The sequence below is a fragment of the Ovis aries genome, chromosome 24 (genome assembly GCF_016772045.2).
Source record: "Ovis aries strain OAR_USU_Benz2616 breed Rambouillet chromosome 24, ARS-UI_Ramb_v3.0, whole genome shotgun sequence".
Taxonomy (NCBI): Eukaryota; Metazoa; Chordata; class Mammalia; order Artiodactyla; family Bovidae; genus Ovis; species Ovis aries.
Window position 1 is genome coordinate 5,697,938 of NC_056077.1, and position 15,382 is coordinate 5,713,319.

Consider the following 15,382-nt stretch of genomic DNA (forward strand, 5'->3'; position numbering starts at 1 on the left):
CAAAAGTCTTCATGTAATGTAGTATTTCAGAGAAATTTTCAGTGATGTAGAGGGAAGCTTCTGAGGTATTTTCTACTAAACATACTAAAACTGAGGTTCAGAAAGGAATGCATCTCCCAAGGTCATCTGTGCGTGCGTGCTAAGTTGCTTCAGTGGTGTCCAACTCTTTGTGACCCTGTGGACTAGCCCACCAGGCTCCTCTGTCCATGGGATTCTCCAGGCAAGAATACTGGAGTGGACTGCCTTGCTCTCCTGCAGGGGATCTTCCCGACCCAGGGATTGAACCCCTGTCTCCTGCATTGGCAGGCGGGTTCTTTACCTCTGACCCACATGGGAAACCCTCCTTTCATCAGCCCCTCCCCCTTTCAACTGTCTAAAGAATGACTCACTAAGAGTGTTAGCTTCCAAGAGCATTTTCTTCATTAACCTCTTAAGTGCTTTGTGTCAGGCGAAATGTTATCATTTTCTATTCACTTGTCAGCTGTGAGTCTTCACCTTCACCTTTCTTATCTTTAATGTGGGAATGAGATAATCCTTCCGAGATTTCAACAGCTGAAAGAGTAATATGATATTATTATTGTCTCCTGTGCCTGTCTGTTGTGGACACTCTTAGTTTTGAACCCCAGCCCTCCTCAAACCTGTGTCAATCCAGATACCCTGGGCTCTCTTAAAACATAGCCCCAGAGCTTTTAATATTCATTTTTCTTTGTTCATTTATTTGGCGGTGCTGTGTCTTGGTTGTCGCTCTTCACTGTGGCATCTTTAGGTGCTTTGTGTGGGTTCTAGTCCCCTGACCAGGGGTGGAACCCAGGCCCCTGCATTGGGAGCTCAGAGTCTTAGCCACTGGACCGCCAGGAAAGTCCCAGCCCCAGAACTTTTGGAAGTTTGAATTTTCCAAATATTCTCAGATGATGCTGACGGTGCTGGTCTGGGGACCACATTTTGAGGACCATTGTTCTCACCATGCGCATTCTCCAACTTTCTGCTTTGGTTGGGCATGGGAATGTTTCTGTTTAAGACAAAACAACAGTGACAAACTTTGGTTTCCCAGGATGTTTTGCAGTTGGAGGGGGCCATGGAACCAATGGTTCATAAGTGAAGTCTGCAGGGTGGGGTTGTTGTTTAGTTGCTCAGATGTGTCCAGCTCTTTGTGACCCCATGGACTGTAGCCCACCAGGCTCCTCTGCCCATGGGATTCTCCAGGCAAGAATACTGGAGTGGGTTGCCATTTCCTTCTCCAGGAAAGTCTGCCGGAAGCTTTATCAAGCTGGTGCAAGCCTCCTTGCCACCTCCCTTCCTCCTTCACGCTTTTTCTTGCCTGGAAGGAGTATTTATTCAGAAAATGGAATAGCCGTCTCATGGCCTTGAAGCAGGAGACCACTTTGGGTAGGGGCATGGGAATATTAAAGAATCAGTTCTTTTAAGAGTAGCTGCAGGAGCCACCTCCAAAGGCCTGTGTGTCTTCTGACACGGCATAGCTGTGTGGTTCCAATCGTAACAGTCCTTCACCAATGTGATTGTCATGCATGCACACAAACCTTTTGGACTGTCTGCGTAATACAAGCAGAGGTGAAGTGATTGGCATTTATTTTAAATGATGTATACATCTTTGCCCCACAGCTCTTCCAGGGCATGGGGAGATGTGACATGCACAATAGATGCCTCTTTGGCCCATCCTTGTGACAGGCCGGGTTATGCTGAAGCGTCAGCCTCTGAGAGGTAGTTGAGATAAATGACATCTCCTTACCTTTTACCCCAGAGACCACAGTGTCATTCTCTAGTCTAAGAGGCCATTTGTAAAGCTCACAGAGATGCCTTAGCTGCTAAACAGAGAACAAAAATCAAAAGCTAAGCTCTTTCTCCAAGGAAAAGACATGGCCTTGGATAGTCTCCATGCTCTCCTGTGATTCTAAAATGCTTTCTTGGCTCAGACAGTAAAGAAACCGCCTGCAATGCAGGAGACCCAGGTTCAATCCCTGGTTTGGAAAGATCCCCTGGAGAAGGCAATTCAGTATTCTTGCCTGGAGAATTCCATGGACAGAGGAGCCTGGAGGGCTGCAGTCCTTGGGGTTGCAAAGAGTCGCACGTGACTGAGTGACTAACACTTGGATGGTCTCCATGTTTTCCGGTGATTCCAGAACACTTAGGATGCACGAGATATAGAGAGCCCAGCCCTCCTGGTGCTGGCCTCTAAGGACTTCCCTTCATCTTGTTTTCCCTGCATGTATTGTCTCATCGTCTCCACCCTACCTTTCGCTCTGTGTGTCTGGAGATAAGACCAAGGGGACAGCTCCTTCTGGTGCTTGTAAGGGTTAAGTCACACGGACAAGAATGGATTTTGCTTTATGAGCAGCTCATAAAAAGAGATAAGTTGTTATTTGCTTTTTATGCATGTCTGAAAATGGAGCGTGAGCTAATCGTACTCTTCTGTAGAAGAGCCAGAAGAAATTTAGTATGTATATGAATTTAATGCAAAATACGAACCCAAGTGTAAATATTGGTTTCCTTCCAGATTTTCAAGACTTCATGGGAAAAAAACCACCAGAAAGATTTTCTTTACTTGTTATTATTATGCTGAGGGAAAACATCCTTCCAGTGTTGAAAAAATGGATAGCTTTAATTATAGAATATATCCATTTTAAAGTTCGTGGTCTTTAAATTAAAAGTGGAAAATTTTCATTGGATTGAATATTGCCTGTAGCCTATTGCATGTTTTGGAGTATTATTTGATCCTATGAATATGATCTAAATCCGTTATTTTAAAGAAAAACAAAAGACATGATTCTCCTTTTGTAGTTTAACACAACAAAAATTTCCCCTCTATTCAGTGTGCACTTGACTATGAATCTCCTTTTAAGTCAAGATTACATGTATATGATGGAAATAATACTAGGAAATTATAGATAATAATAAATATATTTTACCTTATCCACTCCACAAAAGACTTTATAATGGTGTTCAAATAGCTTTTCCCTTTGCAAAAACAAAATGCTAGGAGCATTGAGGAGATAAACTCAATGAATTAGTGATTGAAATGAATCTTTTTAACCTTTAAAAATTAACAATAGTCACTGATACCTATTGAACACTCACTAGGTACCTGGTACTTTATGTATATTAACTTGTTTAATAATTATAACAGTGTCAGAAAAATACTCTTATTATTTTCACTCTACAGATGAGGGAATTGAGGCTTAAACAAATGGACTTGATTGCACTGTCATTTGGTGGAAAGCTCAGAACTGGAGCTCAGGCTATCCCAGTCTAGAACTTTTCTTCTTAACCTGAAGGTGAAAGTGTTAGTCACTCAGCCATGTCCAGTGCTTTCCAACACCATGGACTGTAGCCCGCCAGGCTCCTCTGTCCACGGGATTCTCCAGACAAGGACACTGGAGTGGGTAGCCATTCCCTTCTCCAAGGAACCTTCCCAACCCGGGGATTGAACCTGGGTCTCCTGCATTTGCGGGCGGATTCTTTACTGTCTGAGCTGCCGGGGAAGCCCTTTACCACATTCCACTAGCTAGCAGAAGTGGATGGAATCTTAGGAAGGTCTGATGACAGAGCTGAGGTTGGGTGTTTACTTTCTTTACTTCAACAATTGAAAGGGACTTTTATCTGCTTGATGGAGCAAATGTCTTAGGTGCCACCATAAGGGAAGGACTGCACACCTGAGCTCCCTCCTCTGGCAGGTGTTACCCAAGGATATCCCTCGATGTGGACATGAATAGGACAAAGAGACAGAACAAAAACGTGAGGGTGAGCTCCTTCTAGAAAGCGCGGTGTTATCATTCATTTGCTGACGTGGGCCTGTGCTGACCTCCATCTGATGTTGGTGGAGGGTAAGCAGAGGTGGTCCTCTGACATCCTGGAGCATGCAATCCCGGGAGGAGGAATAGTGAGCTGATAAAACTGGTGAATAGGTATACGAGCTACCACTCATAGTCCACAGTGACCATAATATAGAGCATTAAGATAGAAACCAGTGAGTGGAGCATCTGTTTAGGTAAGCGGGTGTGGAAGGATATTTTGGAATGGTAGTAATTAAACTTGAAATGTGAGTCTTGGGAAGGCTGCAGCCATGCGGAAAAGGCGGAGCAGGTTTGCAGATGGAGATGTGGTGGGCTCTCTGTGTGTGTGTGTGTGTGTGTGTGTGTGTGTGTGTGTGTGTGTGTGTGTGTGTTGTGGACATATGAAGTTGTAATTGGTGGCTTCCGTGCTTGAACTCATTGATGAGACTCTGCTATGGCTCTTCTCATTTCCTTAAATGGAATTCTTAGCAGAGCCCATAAACACGGAAGGAATTCTGCCCAGGTGCTCTACAAAGACGAGGGGGTTACCTGTTACAGGTGTCGTTTAAGAGGACTAGATTGGGATTAAGACTTGACTTCTCCTCTTGGCTTTGAGGATTTCTCTTGTGGCTCAGCTGGTAAAGAATCCACCTGCAGTGCAGGAAACCTAGGTTCGATCCCTGGGTTGGGAAGATCCCTAGAGAGGGGAAAGGCTAACCACTCCAGTATTCTGGCCTGGAGAATTCCATGGACTATACAGTCCATGGGGTCACAAAGAGTTGGACTTGGGTTTCCCTAGCGGCTCAGATGGTAAAGAATCTGCCTGCAATGAAGGGTTTGATCTCTGGGTCAGGAAGATCCCCTAGAGAAGGGAATGGCTACCTCCTCTCCAGTATTCTTGCCTGGAGAATTCCACAGACAGAGGTGGGCGACAGTCCACGGGGTCTGTTGTTTCCGACTCAACTGAGTGACTCACACTTTCACTTTTTTCACTTGGCTTTGACTCTTGTTCACTGTGTGTCCTTGGAGGGCATTCCACCCACCAGAATTTCTTTGCTTTGTCTTTAAACCTGGGTCACAGTGAAGTCAATTCCAATTGGTGGGTAAGTAGTTTGTTTGAGGCCACCTGTGATCTCTGCAGGCTGGAATTCTGCAATCAGTTGGGGATGGCTTCCCTGGGCTTAGTATGAGACACTAGTGTGGTGAGTGTTGTATATCTGGCAGTCTCTGATAGCCCTCCTGTTTTCCATCACGATGTTTTCTGTGGATTTGACTGCTAATTGGAAAAATTGTGTAGCTTTCCAGTTTTCTGTTCTGATTTTTAAACATGCAGCCATGATTGAAAACAGTCAAGGAGGGGACTAAATACATTGAAACAATACCCAGCTCACTTGCTTCAGAGGGATCAAATAAAGCAAGTCATGCACAGAGGGAAGTGGATTTAAACGTCCCTCATTTGTAATATTATTAGTGTGATTAATGTGCAAAGACCAATATTTCCTGAAATTTGTAATTTGCCCTATTCCTTCGTGAGCTTTGTGTTTCCCAGAATAATCATGCTGATCCATTGCCTTAAAAATGTATTGAATGCCTAAGAGCTCATTTAGCAAGGGAGCAGTGTAATTGGACACAGTGGGGAAACAGCAGAGAAGCGGTTTGCTTCCCAAGGAGAGGAGAATGTGGTGAGAGTGCCGGCCGGATGGAATGTCACACCAGGAGGGACCTCATCTCTGTTTGGTGTCGCTGAACAGAATGTGCAAAGGCTATTTATGCACTTAGGGCTGGAGGACAGCAGCTCATTCTCAGATGAGTGGAGGTCTCCCCTGGATTATAAAGTGTTTGTTCTTTTGAATGATGGGACCAAAGGGAGAGTTGAACATTTTTGCTTCCCCCTGACCCCAACACAATAGCTTTCTGGCAATCCTGATCATTTTACCACTGGATTTCATCGTCAGGAAATTTTGGTGTATGTATGTGTGATCGTTTCTACCCACTTTGCCACTTAAGTAGCCCTTTTAAAAGCATCTCTATTGAGGGCTTCCCTGGTGTCTCAGTGGTAAAGGATCCGCCTGCCAGTGCAGGAGACAGGGTTCGACCCCTGAGCGGGGTAGATCCCACATGCCAGAGCAACAAAGCCAGCGCGCTGCTACTAGTGAGCCTGTGCGCTAGAGCCTGGGAGCCGCAACTGCTGAAGCTTACAAACCCTACAGCCTGTGCTCCGCAACAAGAGAAGCCCCGGACACGGGAAGCCTGCACACTGCAGCTAGACGGTAGACCCCGCTTGTTGCAGCTGGAGAAAAACCCATGCAGTCACAAAGACTCATCACAGCCAAGAATAAGATTATATACATAGATATAAAAATCTCGGTCCTACCTTTGAGGCTGGCTGTCTTGTTATGCAGGCATCCAGAAAAGCATCCCTATAACCTCAGCTTTAGAAGCTGGAACAAAAGGAGGGAGATCAGAGTCCTCAGGTCGAAACCCCTTTGAGGTTCACCCTCTATGATGTATCCACGTGCCTTTGTGCTTCTGTTTCCCTCCATCCTGTGCTCTCTCCTTTTCCGAAATAATTTCTTACTGCGGTGGCTTTGGGGTCTTGTTCAGAGTTGCTTCTACCTGGATTGGTGTGAAGCAGCTGAGACCGGTCAACCTGTTAGATGCTAATAACCGTGGGGTAGGACTTCTGCATGTTCATCACCAACAGGGAATGGGGCTTTGGAAATCTCAGTTCGATCTGGGCATCCATGATGCACAAACCCGGGGGCACCATGTCTGTTGAATTCCACAGAGCTTGCTTGGCATGTGCAGGGACCTGATCTAGACCTGCCAGGGAAAAGCACATAGTTTGTTGAGGCGGGGGAGAGGGTGAGACAGAGGGAGGCTGGAAAGTAAGGAGGGGCCAAATGAAGAAGTACAGTATGGGTCGTGTTGAATCTGGGTTTTATCCTAAATTCACCTGATGTCAGCGGCATTTCAGAGAAGTCCCTTTAGCCACAGCTTCGAAGGCAAGTTGGAGAAAGCCCAAACTGGAGGAAAGACAAAGTAAAAGAGTTTATTGAAATAAGATCTTCTTTCCATCAACTTCTATTTGGCACCAAACCGCTATCCGCCTCTGGAACGCGTGGTGGCAGTGAAGTCCTACCCCAGCTCGTTCCAAGTTACCCATGTGGCTCCCGTGCAATCTGGTTATGTCACCCCGTGCTAAAGTCTTCAGGATTTTGGAGTTCACTTTGCTCTTCAGAAGGAGACAGAGATCCTTAAGGTGGCCAGCAGGGCCTTGTGGAGCCTGCTAGGCTCCTCTGTCCATGGGATTCTCCAGGCAAGAATACTGGAGTGGGTTGCCATTTCCTCCTCCAGGGGATCTTCCCGGCCCAGGGATCAAACCCATGTCTCCTACACTGGCAGGCGGGTTCTTTACCACTGAGCCCCCAGGGAAGCCCATCTGAAGAGTAAGTATGTTCTACCTGAGTGACTGAGCAGATGGTGGCCTCATAAACTTAGGTGAGAACCACTGATGGAAAAGACAGTCGGAAAGGAGTAGAAACAGGGAGCTCCTTTCTGGAGAAGGAATAGTCTTGCATCTTGATTTGGGTTGTGGCTACATGAATCCATATATGGGGCATGAAGGGGCATTAAGTGCACATAGGATAAATTTTCATAGAACTTCACACACACACATGCTCCTGAGTAATGTCTCAGTTCAGTTCAGTTCAGTTCAGTCACTCAGTTGTGTCCAACTATTTACGACCCCATGAACTGCAGCATGCCAGGCCTCCCTGTCCATCACCATCTCCCGGAGTTCACTCAGATTCACGTCCATCGAGTCCATGATGCCATCCAGCCATCTCATCCTTGGTCATCCCCTTCTCCTCCTGCCCCCAATCCCTCCCAACATCACAGTCTTTTCCAATGAGTCAACGCTTCGCATGAGGTGGCCAAAGTACTGGAGTTTCAGCTTTAGCATCAGTCCTTCCAAAGAAATCCCAGGGCTGATCTCCTTCAGAATGGACTGGTTAGACCTCCTTGCAGTCCAAGGAACTCTCAAGAGTCTTCTCCAACACCACAGTTCAAAAGCATCAATTCTTCGGCGCTCAGCCTTCTTCACAGTCCAACTCTCACATCCGTACATGACTACTGGAAAAACCATAGCCTTGAATGTCTACTTGGACCCAAATCCCTGTGTCTGTGACTGCATTCCATTTTATCGCTACGCAAACTCGGCTCTAACCGGTACACATGCAACAGGAATAACCTATCCAGGGCATTCCTCAGCCAAGTGAAATGTCTAAAGAGTGCTTGGGATTTTGCTTTTGTTCTGCCTGAACCATAATAATGGCAGTCATTAAAATCTTAATGGCAAGGGTGTTTTTATTATAAACACATCTTCCTATAGATTTTGATAAGTATTCACTCTTTGTTATCTTGCTGAAACAGAAGGTGGTTGTATTGAGAAGGGGGATTCAGGAAATTACAGTGTTAGAAGACCAAAGTATGCCTTGCTTTCCCTGTGGAAGAAGTTTGTGAAAAAGAGAATGGACAATGTTTTATTTTCTTTACAAATGTATGTATTTGGTTGCGTCGGGTCTTAGTTATGGTACACAGGCTCTTCACTGTGTGCATGTGTGCGTGCAAGTGTGTGTGTGTGTACACGCCACACCTTCCAAAGCAGTCATCTTGATGGGCCCTTGGGTGTTTCCATGTCCTAGCTATTGTAAATAGTGCTGGTGTGCACGCTGAAGTGTGTATATCTTTCTGAATTAGAATGTACATTTTTTTCCCCCAGATATGTATCCAGGAGTGGGATTGCTGGATCATATGGTAGCTGTAGTTTGAGTTTCTTAAGGAATCTCCATACTGGTTTCCATAGTCATCCTGTATTTCGCTTAGATGTTCAGTCTCCTCTGGCAAACTTAAGATTCTCCGTAAACTCTCCTTCAGGGTAATTTCTCTGGACCCCGCAGAGCCAAGCACAGTGCCTTAGGGAGAGCACACACTCAGTAAATACCTGTCACATAAGTGAAAGATTTATAATGAATGCCTGTCCCATGACAGGAAGATTTATGCAGTCCACCTGTTAAGAATAAATTACTCTTCTCCTCCTGACTCAAAAAATTTTTTTCTTTCTGCAAATCGGAATAATAAACATTTTTTCTACTTGTAACAAAAATATGTCCATGAGCGGTCTCTGTGGGTGCTGGTTTACTTGGGGCCCACTAAGATGTTTCTGTAGCTTCTTTCAAAGTAACCACTGGCTGCCACCCCTGGACGGGCTCCAGCCTTGAAGTGGGAATGGAAGAACCATGTGAGAGCTAAGTGGCTTCATACAGGACACTGGAGTGAGGATCCCCTGTTCTTACGCCTCCTGGAGCCTTGGAACCCTCGCTCAAGCCTCAAGACCCAAACTCACTCTTTGACAACCTGGCAAGCTTTTAGATCTCATACTTTGTCTAGAAGCACAGAGAACTTCAACCCAGACCTTCCCCCGAGGTAAACCTCGCTAGACTACTGGTGTGCTTTAATCGTGTCCAACTCTTTGCGACGTTATGGACTTTAGCCAGCCAGGTTCCTCTGTCCATGGGATTCTCCAGGCAAGGATACTTAAGTGGGTTGCCATGCCCTCCTCCAGGGGATCTTCCTCACCCAGGGATCGAACAGTGTCTCTTATGTCTCTTTTTTCCTGCCTTAGCAGATGGATATTGGACCGCTAGCACCACGTGGGAAGCCCAGACCACCTGAAGTTCCCCTCAGTTACTGTGACTTCATTTGTTGTGATTTTTCAGCTAAAAATGCCACCTGCTGTAGGAATGGGGCTTTGCATGCCAGGGCACCAGGGTCCTGGGTACTTACAACTCAGTCTCATTTGGGCTTTCATTCCAAGTGGTCAAACTCTTACTCTTTCTTGAAGCACCCAGCTTTTGTGGGCAAAAATATGCAGACAAATGCAGCTTGTCCTTTCTCGTTTTACTTTCATACCCATGTTCCCAGGGCCCTCTGCCTGTCCATGGTGCTCGTGATGTCACACGTCCTGATGTTTATCCTAGATTCCGTAGCACAGAAGACCTTCCTTCTGACCCCTTCGCCTGACCCATCCTCCCCCTTCCACAGTGAAGCTTCTTGATGTAAATGTGTGACAGCACTACTTGTCCTCTTGGGAAGCAAAAGCAAATCTCAACAGCCCGAATACAAACAGTGAATGAGGAGAAGTCCCCATACCCACCTCCACTGGGACAGATGAAAAAATAAAATAAACACAAGAAGGAAATCTTCATTCAAACTATGGACTATCAGAATGTCCAGTGAAGCCTTGTCTGCAAAGCTGTGTCTTCTTTTTTTTAAAGTGGTTTAGCACCAAAATCACTGCAGACGGTGACTACAGCCATGAAATTAAAAGATGCTTACTCCTTGGAAGAAAAGCTATGTCCAACATAGACTGGGTATTAAAAAGCAGGGACATTCCTTTGCCAATAAAGGTCTGTCAAGTCAAAGCTTTGGTTTTTCCAGTAGTCATGTATGGATGTGAGAGTTGGACTATAAAGAAAGCTGAGCGCCAAAGAATTGATGCTTTTGAACTGTGGTGTTGGAGAAGACTCTTGAGAGTCCCTTGGACTGCAAGGAGATCCAACCAGTCCATTCTGAAGGAGATCAGTCCTGAATATTCACTGGAAGGACTGATGCTGAAGCTGAAGCTTCAGTCATTTGGCCACCTGATGCAAAGAACGGACTCACTGGAAAAGACCCAGATGCTGGGAAAGAGAAAGATTGAAGTCAGGAGGAGAAGGGGACAAAAGAGGATGAGCTGGTTGAATGGCATCACCGACTCAATGGACATGAGTTTGAGTAAGCTCCAGGAGCTGGTGATGGACAGGGAAGCCTGGTGTGCTACAATCCATGGAATCTAAGAGAGTTGGACATGACAGAGCAACTGAACTGAACTCTCATAAGGACTATTAGAATGTTGTTGGCAGAACTCTTGCTGTCCACACAGGTGGTAGATATTTAAAATGTCGAAGATCAAGCATACTGTTGTGAACATTGATCATCACTTTATAAGTGTGTCTGCGGTAGTTAATAAATTGTCAAAAATAATAAGACTTCTGCCAAGAATAGAAGCTATAAATAGAAAAAAAAAATCAGAAGAGACCGCTGTGAATTTTTTTTTTTGAAAGATAATTTTCCTTGTAAATAACTTCTATGAGAAATACACAACCCTTCAGTGGTCAAATCTACATTCCCAGCTCCTGAAGTGAACAGTCTCTGAATTAGAATGCTACCAAAGATGCGGAGTTAAATAGAGACACAGCTACAGGGTGGCCATTACTTAAGTAACTTAATGAACACTGATACGGAGGAAATAAATCAAATGCAAACAATCAACACCAATCAAGGAAGCTGAGCATTTCGGGCACTTAAAATGTATTAAATGAATGTTTCAATCACAGTGGGTACTTTTTCACAAACTCTCTTAATCAGCTAGCATCATTTCCACCAAAGTGGCCCTTGCATGTAAATATGGTGGTCTGAAAAAAAGCTGGTCCATTCCTATGCAAACACCATTAGGAATGGAAACTCTGCCGGGCGTTTTCACTGATAGGATAAACAACAGCAGATGCGTTGGGAAAGGCCAGTGAAAATCACTTTTAGGAAAAAGGCATGGAATAATATTTTGTACATGGTTACAAAGATAAGAATGTCAAGGATTTCCCTGGTGGTCTAGTGGCTATGACTCTGCACTCCCAATGCAGGGGTCCAGGTTCAGTCCCTGGTCAGGGAAATAGACCACACAAGAGTTTGCGGGCTGCAGCTAAAAGTCCCATATGCCACAACTAAGAGTTTGCAGCTTGCAGCTAAAGATTCCACATGTGACGCTTAAGACCTGGCCCAGCCAAATAAATAAATGCCAATACTTAAAAGAATGAAACAAACATAGCAGTACAGTGATACGAAGAGCGTGTTTCTAAAAACTGAACCCATAAAACAGGTGAACATTTTAAAAAAATAAGAATTTCAAACATAGAATAAAATTTAAGGTCTCATTCCAGGTGGCCAGGTCACCTTTTAACAGCAACCATTTTTGGCTTCTTACATATTTTTTTCATGAAAGTTCTAGTCATATAAAAGTTCTTATATGTGCATCTTTATTTGTATTCTTATTACGTTATATGTGAGTATAATTATCAGTACCTAGTACTTAGTACATAAAGTGCAGTAATGCTTTTAAGAATATAAACCATACATATATAGTTTATTTTTCTATATGATTTAATGAAATATATGAGTGTGTATATATATATATGTAGGTGTGTATGTTTATGTGTTTATCACGACTCAATGGACATGAACTTGAGCAGACTCTGGGAGATAGTAGAGGACAGGGAAACCTGGCCTGCTTCAGTCCATGGGGTCACAAAGAGTTGGACATGACTCAGTGACTGAACAACAATGATGTATATGTGTGTATACATGTATATGTATGTGTGTATACATATATGATGTATATGTGTATATACAACACACACATATATACGTGGTTTATTTAAATAAGTGTATACTCAAGTCATTGTTTTATACCTTACTCTTGGTATTTAATGATACATCGTGAAGATCTTCCTGTATCTGCCTGTATCAGTTCAGTCGCTCAGTCATGTCTGACTCTTTGTGACCCCATGGACTACAGCATGCCAGGCTTCCCTGTCCATCACCAACTCTTGGAGCCTGCCCAGACTCATGTCCATCAAGTCGGTGATGACATCCAACCATCTCATCCTCTGTCATCCCCTTCTCCTCCTGCCTTCAATCTTGCCCAGCATCAGAGTCTTTTCCAATGAGTCAGTTCTTTGCATTGGAGTTTCAGCTTCAGCATCAGCCCTCCAGTTGGCCTATATAGGTCTATCGCATTCTGCTTAAGGTTTATGTATTATTTTATTGTATGAGTTCATCATTATTTATATAACCATTCCCTTGTAAGCTAACTAGATTATGTCCAGTCTAGCCAGATTATGTCCAGGAACTAGAGTTTCTAAACACACACAAATACATATACACATATTTAAATATAGAGTTGGAATTACTTGGGATTTTAAAAGCCAAATACTTTGATACCAAGTATATATTCCATTTCCAGATATACCCACATACACACATACATATTCATATGTTCCACTTTACATGTAATATTCTGTCTAATTCTCATTTACGTATTAGTATTGCATCTGTTTTACAGACTGTGGATCAGAGAAACAGAGGGGATTAAATAATTTGCTAGAGCTCACCCAGATAATAAACACATAGCCCTTCTTTTAAACCCAGGTCTCCTTTTAGTTTTGACTTGATTCATCTTTAATCTCTGTACTGCAGTTTGAATGTTTGATCAATGTGAAAAGAGTCATAATTGTATACATTTCAAAGAATGTGTATAACCCACCTCAAATTCAAAGTGGCACATAATCCAGACCCAACCCATCAGGGCATCCCACACATTGGCCTCAAAAATGACTCAGGGATGAGTACCTGGTCTAGACAGACCATTGAAACGCAATTCAGAATTTTCTGGACAAATCACCTTGATTTGTCTGGTTTAGAAATTGTGAGGATGGGAGATGGCATCATGGAGATGGCACCGTGATGAGAGATGCTGCCAGTTCCCCAAAGTGGACATAATCTAACTGCCTTACAAGGGAATGGTTATATAAATGATGATGAGGACAGTACAGGAATGTTGAGAAAATCTGGATGACATCATACAGACACCTGTGTTTGAGCTGCATCTGCCACTGGGCATTTCGGTTATTACACAAGACAGTAACACCTTCTTCCCAACCCTCCTAATGCCCTTTGGGTTGGGTTTTCTTCCACTTTGTCCCTTAGAGCCCTGACTTATGTAGATGTCTCTCTTTCAGTTTCCAGTGTGTCCATATATGTACTCATCCTTACTAATATCTGTGGAAGTTGACTTTTCCATATAAAATGAATAATATCTGTCTTGCCATCATCCTTTCTAATCTGCTCTCCGCTCTCCTTTCAGTTATTTCACTAGGACTCCCATTTGGCTATGTCCCTCTCTTTATCAGACATTGTTGGTGGCCTGTCAGCTTCTGCAGAGTGAAATCTCTTTTGTTTTAGCTTGGTAGTCAAGGCCTGTGGATATCTGGTCAACCCAATGTTTCGGCGCCCCTGCTCTCCTCAAGTGTTGCCTCTTCCAGAGAGATCAGACGATGCACCGTCCTTCCCAAAGACAGCAGGTGTCTTCATGACTTCACGCCTTTGCTACGCTGCTTCCTCCTTCATGAGTTACTTTTTTCCTCAGCCCGTCTTGGCGTATTCCAGTCTGCTCCTTTAAAGTGAATGCTCATTTTTCAGGAGATCTGGAGCCTTTAATACCTCTGACAGAATGATATTTATTATATTGGATCAGAGTTGGTCATTCATGTGTCTTCTTCATGCCCTTGTTTGAGGGTTCCCTGGCAGCAGCTGCGTCTTCGTCTGTGAGTCCCTAGGGTGCATAACATTGCCGAGTCAGAGCAGAAGCCAAAGCATGTGAATGAACTGACAGATAAATGAGTGACTGGATGAACGGTGCGTATTTTCCTCTCTCTCTCCTTTTAAACAGCTGGCTTTTATTTATGTTTAACCTTTTTATTTTGTGTAGAAGTATAGCTGATTAATAAACCATGTTGTGATAGTCTCAGGTGAACAGCGAAGGGACTCAGCCATACGTAGACATGTATCCATTCTTCCCAAAGCCCCTTCCTATCCAGGCTGCCAGATAATGGTGAGCAGAGTTCACTGAACTCTACAGTAGGTCCTTGCTGGTTATCCATTTTAACTATAGCAATGGGTACCTGTCCATCCCAAACTCTGTAGCTATCCCTTCCCCCTGACCTTCCCACTAGCAACCATACATTCTTTCTGTAAGCATATGCATCTCTTTCTGCTTATTCTCTATTTATTTGTAAGTCAGTCACATGGATTTATGAATATAAGCAAAAATGATTGCTTTACTTTTTTTCCTTATTTGTACTATGTTGCAGGTTTTCAGTCTTTTGAGTGCCGTGAGGATTCTTTAATGTAACCAGACACTAAATACCTTGCCAGATACATTTACCTTGAGGATATTGATGATGGCTTTTACGGTTATTTGAGATCTCTCTAAGGCTTTGAATATGCATCAATTATTTCATTTTTCATTTATCTATTTGTTGACTTTTATTAAACACTTCATAAAGTCCAGACCTTGGTCCAGGCCACAGCTGGCCAAAGACAGCAAGAGTATGCTTTCTACCTCTAGGAACAGCACAGCCTCTAGCCCAGCTCTTTTACAATTGGATCTCTTTGCTGCCCTCCACACACAAATAATAATCACTGCTTATTAATAACTTTCTGTGTGTTAACAGTCATGTGGGTACTTTATGTATACTCATGATGACTCTCTTAACAACTCCGAGAGTTATCAAAAACCTCATTTCATGGAGGAAGAAACTGAAGCTCAGAAGCTGAAGTGTCTTGACTGAGAACTCAGCAGTGGAGCTGGCATTTGAACCATAATTTATTGATGTCAGTGCCGCTACCCCATAATGCCTTTCCATGCTCATGTTCTC

At 43.8% G+C, this 15,382-nt stretch overlaps 1 protein-coding gene and 1 non-coding gene across 13 annotated transcripts in view; both read left to right on the forward strand.

Moving 5' to 3' along the window:
• The window catches only part of RBFOX1 (RNA binding fox-1 homolog 1), a 2,416,982-nt gene that overhangs the window by 922,361 nt on the left and 1,479,239 nt on the right, over positions 1-15,382 (forward strand). The window lies entirely within an intron of this gene.
• Positions 11,488-11,559, forward strand: TRNAG-CCC (transfer RNA glycine (anticodon CCC)). The gene has a single exon. It is a non-coding gene; the product is annotated as a tRNA-Gly (tRNA).